The 7,395-nt window shown below is 41.1% G+C and overlaps 1 protein-coding gene across 1 annotated transcript in view; it reads right to left on the bottom strand.

The window, feature by feature from the left end:
• LOC115215938 (nucleoredoxin-like protein 2) overlaps positions 1 to 2,155 on the bottom strand; it is a 23,535-nt gene extending 21,380 nt beyond the window's left edge. Inside the window, exon 1 of the mRNA XM_029785303.2 lies at positions 1,994 to 2,155. The gene's annotated coding sequence lies outside the window, so the exon portion shown is untranslated. The remainder of the gene's footprint in view (positions 1 to 1,993) is intronic.
• Positions 2,156 to 7,395: the final 5,240 nt, after the last annotated feature.

Raw genomic sequence — 7,395 nt, 5'->3', positions numbered from 1 at the left:
GCATTAGGTATGTGCTGTGATTTGTTGTGATGCTCTGATGGTTATTGTATGGAAAGTGTTCTGCGTAGGATGTGTGCAGTGCCTAGTAGTGCAATTTTCTGTATATTATATGTGTTTGTAAGTCCTGGTGTCTTTGTTATGTATTTGTCTGAATATTTTTTTATCATGCCTAATGCACCTACTATGATAGGAATTGTTTCTGTTTTTAGATTCCACATTCTGGTTACCTCTATTTCCAGGTCTTTGTATTTTGAAAGTTTCTTCATTTCTTTTAGAGACACGTTGTCATCTGCCGGTATCGATACATCAATTAGAAAGCATTTTTTTTCTTCATGATCTCTGACAACTATATCTAGTCTGTTGGCCTTAATTTCTCTATCTGTGTGTATCGGCATATCCCAAAGTATGGTTGCTTTCTCATTTTCTGTGACCTTTTCTGGTGTGTGCTTGTACCATCTTTTTTCTGTTTATTATTATTATTATTATTATTATTATTATTATTATTATTATTATTATTATTATTATGATTATTGTGGAGTGAGAGAGCAGCGCATGCCATCAAAGGACACTGGAGTAAAATGTACAGAGCCCAGTGTATCCATCATGACTACCAGTCTGATAAGGGTACACTAGGGACATGCATCACAACCATATGTACTCGACATGGTGTTCTCATATCAAGATAAACAGCACATGACCTTGCAGGTGGGGCTCAGCTAGAATTTTCTTCAGGTCGAGTTGCCCATCCCGCTCTAAAGGTCCCTGAGTAAGGGTTGTTTAAGGATGTTGAACGAAACACCCATGTTTCCAGAGATGAATTATTCAAACCCCAAAGAATTCCTCTCAACACATGGCTATGATGCTCCCCCACTACTTCTGCTCGTGATCAGAGATGCACATATCGTCAGCCACTAAGGGGCATGGTCAACTGGTTAATGTCAAACAACTGACAAGCAAATCTGTGGTATTGAGCAGAATATTTACTGTAGCCTATCTTTTATACCAAGACAAAACAATGTACATGATAACACTTTCCGTCAGTTATGATCAGAAGCCACGCGAGCCAATGCCTGGTACTGCATCAGGGCATTTATTTTATTATTATTATTATTAGTAGTAGTAGTAGTAGTAGTAGTAGTAGTAGTAGTAGTAGTAGTAGTAGTAGTAGTAGTAGTATAGGTGAAACAGATCAGTTGAGCCAGTTGAAGTGATGCAATAGTAACCATACATCATGAATATAATTAACATCATTATCATCATCATTTTCGTCGTCGTCATCATCATCATCATCATCATCATCGTTCTAAGTTCAAGTCGAGCTCTGATCAACATTGCCTGCCATCCTTCTGGGACCCAGTAAAACAAAAAACATGGCTGTGTGTGCCTGGGAATTTCGCTTCGCTTCCCAATCAGTTGCACGTAAGTTCAATCGCGCGGCACAGCGTCTTGGGGAAGAGTCTTCTGGCATAGTATTAGACCTTGTGAGTGGAACGTGTGTGTATTTCGGCAAATGATATAAATAGGAAATCAAATATGCAAATATTCGTTTGGATATAAATAAACCTAGAAAATCGTGTTAATCGTGTTTTTCAAACGAAGTCCCTTGAGCTGTTAATTCCGCATCAAGTTACAGACACTCTCCTGCCGTTGACTTCGTCAGAAATGCAGTGAGCCAGTTATACTGGGCCTGAACACTATAATGAACGACGCTATTGTTTATTACTTGTGATATTACATAAATATTTAAGTATAAAAGTACTGAGGACAGTTTATACTCTGATGGTGCATCCTAGGGGTGAATGAAATTATAATAGAGACAAGAGCAATAACGACCGCAGTAACAATAACAACAACAACAACAACAACAATAACATGAAGAATTAGAACAATAGTAAGCGAGTAAGAATGGTATAAATGATAGGTTATCAAGAGAAAAAGGCGTTTGGAAAGATAGTAAATGAAAATGTTAGAAAAATGCTGGAGGACTACTCACGGCGACGGAATTTTTCAAAATGAAACGCGTTGATCCGGGCAAGTGACAGGTAGTTTTTATACTGGCTTGGTGGGGTGTGAAAGAAGTGAGAGGGTATGTCAGAACAACAACAACAACAAAAACATGAATAATAAAAACAACACCAACAACAACAACTACTACTACTACTACTAGTACTGCTATAGCAACATTGGACACGGCAGTAATTACAATAGCAAAAAAAACAGCGATAGCAACAGCAGTAGCAACAACAAACATTATTGCTATGTTGCAGTTAACCACGAGCCTTGTCACTACTAATGCCACTGCTACTGCTGCTGCTACCCCTACTTCATCAGTTTACTCCACCCCACAACCCTCTCTTCCACTACTCCCTTACCGCTAATTTAACTTTACCCAATTTTTGTCCCCTTCCTCCTCCTTCTCCTCTGCTACCACCATCTCTCCACCTGTTTCTTTCATTTAGTAAATGTTTTATAACTTAATATCCACTTTAATTAAACTGTATTTTCCAGCATGCTGCAGTCATTATGGCTTACCTACTTTTTTTCTTCTTTTTTTTCTTTTTTTCTTTTTTTTCTTTTCCTCTCCTTTTCGTCTTCCCTAATTGAACTGTTCTTCTCGTCGTCTTTTGTTGTTGTTGTTGTTGTTGTTGTTATTGCTATGGCTGTAGCCGTTATTTGCAATACATGACTCACGTGAATAGTTTATTTATAAACATTCGTTTTTCTAAACCACCATCAACACCGCCAACACTAACACTGGTACCACCACCACCACCACCACCACCGCCAGCCGCCGCCGCGCCGCCGCCACCACCACCATCAATAACACTAATAACATTAACACCAACAGCATCACCGTTACCAGTACCACCACCAGCACCAGCACCACCACCCTCACCACTACCAAAGCCGTCACTATCACCAACACCAGCACCAACACCACCACCAGCACTCTACCCACATTATTACCCGCACTATCCCCATCACCAACACCAACACCAACACCATCGCCACCACCACCGCCACCAGCACCTCTACTCACATTGTTACCCGCACTATCCCCATCACCAACACCAACACCACCCATCATCACCACCACCGCCACCGCCACCAGCACCTCTACCCACATTATTACCCGCACTATCCCCATCACCAACACCAACACCACCACCATCACCACCACCACCGCCACCGCCACCAGCACCTCTACCCACATTGTTACCCGCACTATCTCCCATCACCAACACCAACACCACCACCATCACCACCACCACCGCCACCGCCACCAGCACCTCTACCCACATTGTTACCCGCACTATCTCCCATCACCAACACCATCACCACCGACGCCACTACACGGACAGATGACGCCACCAACATTATCAGTGCTACCGTGAGGGCGCGTGGCTTAGTGGTTAGGGCATTCGGCTCATGATCGTAAGGTTGTGAGTTCGATTCCTGGCGACGCGTTGTGTCCTTGAGCAAGACACTTTATTTCACGTTGCTCCAGTCCATTCAGCTGGCAAAAATGAGTTGTACTTGTATTCCAAGGGTCAGCCGTCACTCTCTGTCTCACGCTGATTATCCCCGAGAACTACGTTAAGGTACACGTGTCTGTGGAATGCTCAGCCATTTGCACGTTAATTTCACGAAGCAAGCTGTTCCGTTGATCGTATCAGCTGGGACCCTCGTCGTCGTAACCGGCGGAGTCTTTAATCAGTGCTACCAACACCGCTAATACTACCAACACCACCATCGCCACAACTACTGTCACCATCACCGTTACGACTATCAACAGAATTTCTAAGATCACAGTTACCAACAACAACAACAGCAACAGCAGTGGAGGCGCAATGGCCCAGTGGTTAGGGCAGCGGACTCGCGGTCGTAAGAACGCGGTTTCGATACCCAGACCGGTCATTGTGAGTGTTTATTGATCAAAAAGCATCTAAGTTCCACGAGGCTCCGGCGGAGTGGGGAGGTGAAGCTCGCTGTATTCTTTCACCACAACTTTCTCTCACTCTTTCTTCCTACTTCTACCACGAAACAGAGAGGAACCATGGTGTAACCCCACCCTATGGTGTGGTAAACTTTCAGGCCCTAGTCTAGATTGCGAATCCGCTGTACCCCAGGATGGTTCAGCTCTCCGCCCGTTAAAAAGCCACCGTTTACGGAATGAGGATAACAACGTAGCTTTTGCGCCCGTGCAACCGCCAGTCTATCGCCCGTAGTGAGTGGATCTTCAAGTTGCCACACGCATTCTTAGTAGCTTAGAGTAGGCTGGAATTAGAGGTTATTCTTTGTGGCTAATGGCGTGAGTCCTGATTAGAAGAAGACAGCAATAGCAACGACACTATCACCGCTGCTCTCATCACTGCCACCATCACCACCAATCACCATTGCCACCGACACCATCGACATAAGCGCCAACAACAGCAGCCAACAAGAACCTTCAGGTGGTTGCTTGATTTGCAAGAAATAGCAACTAAATCGCCCTCAAATTACACTCGATCCTTTTAAAAAGTAAAGGGCGTTACTCATGCATTATGTCTGAGAGAAAAAAAGCAGATGGCATGGTCATGACTTTAATGTGTTTGAACCGAGATCTGTTTGATTAATGATACAATATCAACGACAACAAACAATTCGAAGTTTTGTCGATCTAATTGGTAAAAGATCGCCGGGTACCCTTTGGTTATCTCATCTCCATTCAAAAATTGGGTTATCTTCCCCACGAGAAATATCGTTACTTTTGGTCATCTCCCTCAACTAAAAAATTGTTTAACCCTAAATAAAACAAAAAAAAATGAAAAAATTAATAAACATGAATAGTGGTAAGATAAAACATCGTATTAAATCTGATAAAAAATTTTTATAACAAATCATACAAAACTGAAAAGATTAATAAACATGAAAGCTGAAAAAATTTTTAATGGCAATTTTTCAATGGGGGTGAGATAACCAAAAAGTACCGATCACCGATTCAGATAAAATACGTCGCGTGAGTAGCAACGTATTCGTGTTGGATATCTTTCTATGAATTAAGGTTTTTAGATAACATTACCAGCCAATAATAGAATAATATTTATTCGCTCATGTGTCTCTTTTAATTCTAAATATAAATCAACTGAGATCGGCTCTGCTGTTCAACCTCCCCTGGGGTCGATAAAAGTAAGTACACTAGGATCGATATAATCAACAGTCATTGTCCTGTGGGTCTACGCTAGAAATCAAGAACGTTGTTTCGGTGAAATTGGTAGAGTGCTGGTTAAAATGCCTTCCGTCGGAAACCAATCTTAACTTTGACATTCATTCTTCAGTGGTCGATAAAATAAGAACCAGCGAAGTACTGGAGGCTGATATTTAATAACTACACTCCTCCTTCCTCTCTTTCTCCTCCTCCATGCCTAAAATGTAAGAATTTTTTATCGCTATAAAAAGAACGGTGAATGATAAAATTGGCAAAGAGTCGGATTAAATGTATTGGAGTACTTAGTTACGACTCTTTGTCTACTAAAGTGAAATCGTGCCGATGTCCATCTTGCATTCCGTTCTCCCTGAAGTCATTAAAATAACTACCAATTAAAGAATAGAGTTGATAAATAAATCTTTTCTCCAAAAATTCTTGTTGAAAATCGATGTTTAAAATATATCGATTTTTCTAAAGTGTATTTCTCTGCCTTAAGACTTTGATTCATAGAGTGAAAATCTTAGCTTCTACATTCCAGATCAGCTGAAAAAACTCATAACGGAGTTCATCACTCTCCGCCAATTTGTGCTGATGTGTGTCTGTGTGGTTGCTTAGTAACAACCGGAACACCCACCACATGGTGCTGCAAACAGGTGAGATTATTTTCATCTTTTAATCTCCGTTCCTTCCGTGGCCAACCAGATCCTGTTCTTTACTGGCATAGTGTATCAACAAGTCGATTATAATTAGCCATTTTTTAGCATGTTGGGTCGAAGCGTGAAAGAAATTTTACGCTTTTCTCTGTGATTGTGTAAAGGTTCTTTCGCGTACGTTGTGTATTTGTGTAGGTATATGTATGTGTGTATACGTGTGTGAGTATATGCCTGCGTATGTGTAAATGCCTATGTGCGTGAAAGAGAGAGAGGGGGAAAGAAAGAGACAGACAGACAAACAGAACAGTGTGATAAGCAGCGCCTTGATCAAATATTCGTTTTAAATTTTAGCACAAAGCCAGCAATTTCGGAGGTGGAACCTAAGTCGATTACAGCAGGTACTTATTTTATCGATCCCGAGAGGATGAAAGATAAAGTCGACCTCGGCGGAATTTGAACCTAGAACATAAAGACGGGCGAAATGACGCAAAACATATTCCCTTGCGTGCAAAAGATTATGCTCGCTTGCTGCTCTGGTTCAATCAAATATTTCTTTATTTCTCAAAGGGGGCTAAACATAGAGGGGGACAAACAAGGACAAACAAAGGGTTTAAGTGCGTAATAGGTACTTATTTAATCGATCCCGAAAAGATGAAAGGCAAAGTCGACCGCGGCGGAATTTGAACTCAGAACGTAACGGCAGACGAAATGCCACTAATCATTTCGCCCGGCGTCCTAACGATTCTTATTTCTTTACTACCCACAAGGGGCTAAACACAGAGAGGACAAACAAGGACAGACAAACGGATTAAGTCGATTATATGAACTCCATTGCGTAACTGGTACTTATTTAATCGCCCCCCGAAAGGATGAAAGGCAAACTGGACCTCGGCGGAATTTGAACTCAGAACGTAGCGACAGACGAAATACTTATTTCTTTACTACCCACAAGAGGCTAAACACAGAGGGGACAAACAAAGACAGACAAACGGATTAAGTCGATTATATCGACCTCAGTGCGTAACTGGTACTTATTTAATCGCCTCCTGAAAGGATGAAAGGCAAACTGGACCTCGGTGGAATTTGAACTCAGAACATAGCGACAGACGAAATACTGCTGAGCATTTCGCCCGGCGTGCTAACGATTCTGCCAGCTCGCCGCCCTGGTCCAATCAAATATTACCATCAATCTGGATGTTTCTTTGCTCAGTGTTGTGTGATCCATCGCAATGATTTAATATTCATGAAATTATAAAAAAATATTGGGAAAATATTTATATTTGCTGGTAAGTTAATTTATATTCCAAGAAAGTAGTTAGCTGTTAGCAACTGGAGTGCACGTATATGTAATTACACCACGAATTTTCTCTTCTTCATTATCTTCGACAATATATCCCATAATTTTATACAAAATAGCTTAGATCGCTTAAATCTAGCAATTATAATTTTCTTATATTCCTTAGATAATTATTACCGAGATTTTCTCACGTTTAAATATTATCAAGAATGTATTTTATTCAAAATCTCTTGCAACCTCATTACTTGTGCTTATAA

This window comes from Octopus sinensis, linkage group LG9 (genome assembly GCF_006345805.1).
Source record: "Octopus sinensis linkage group LG9, ASM634580v1, whole genome shotgun sequence".
Classification (NCBI taxonomy): Eukaryota; Metazoa; Mollusca; class Cephalopoda; order Octopoda; family Octopodidae; genus Octopus; species Octopus sinensis.
The sequence above is the reverse complement of the archived record's forward strand: the minus strand, read 5'-3'. Positions and strand labels throughout refer to the sequence as shown.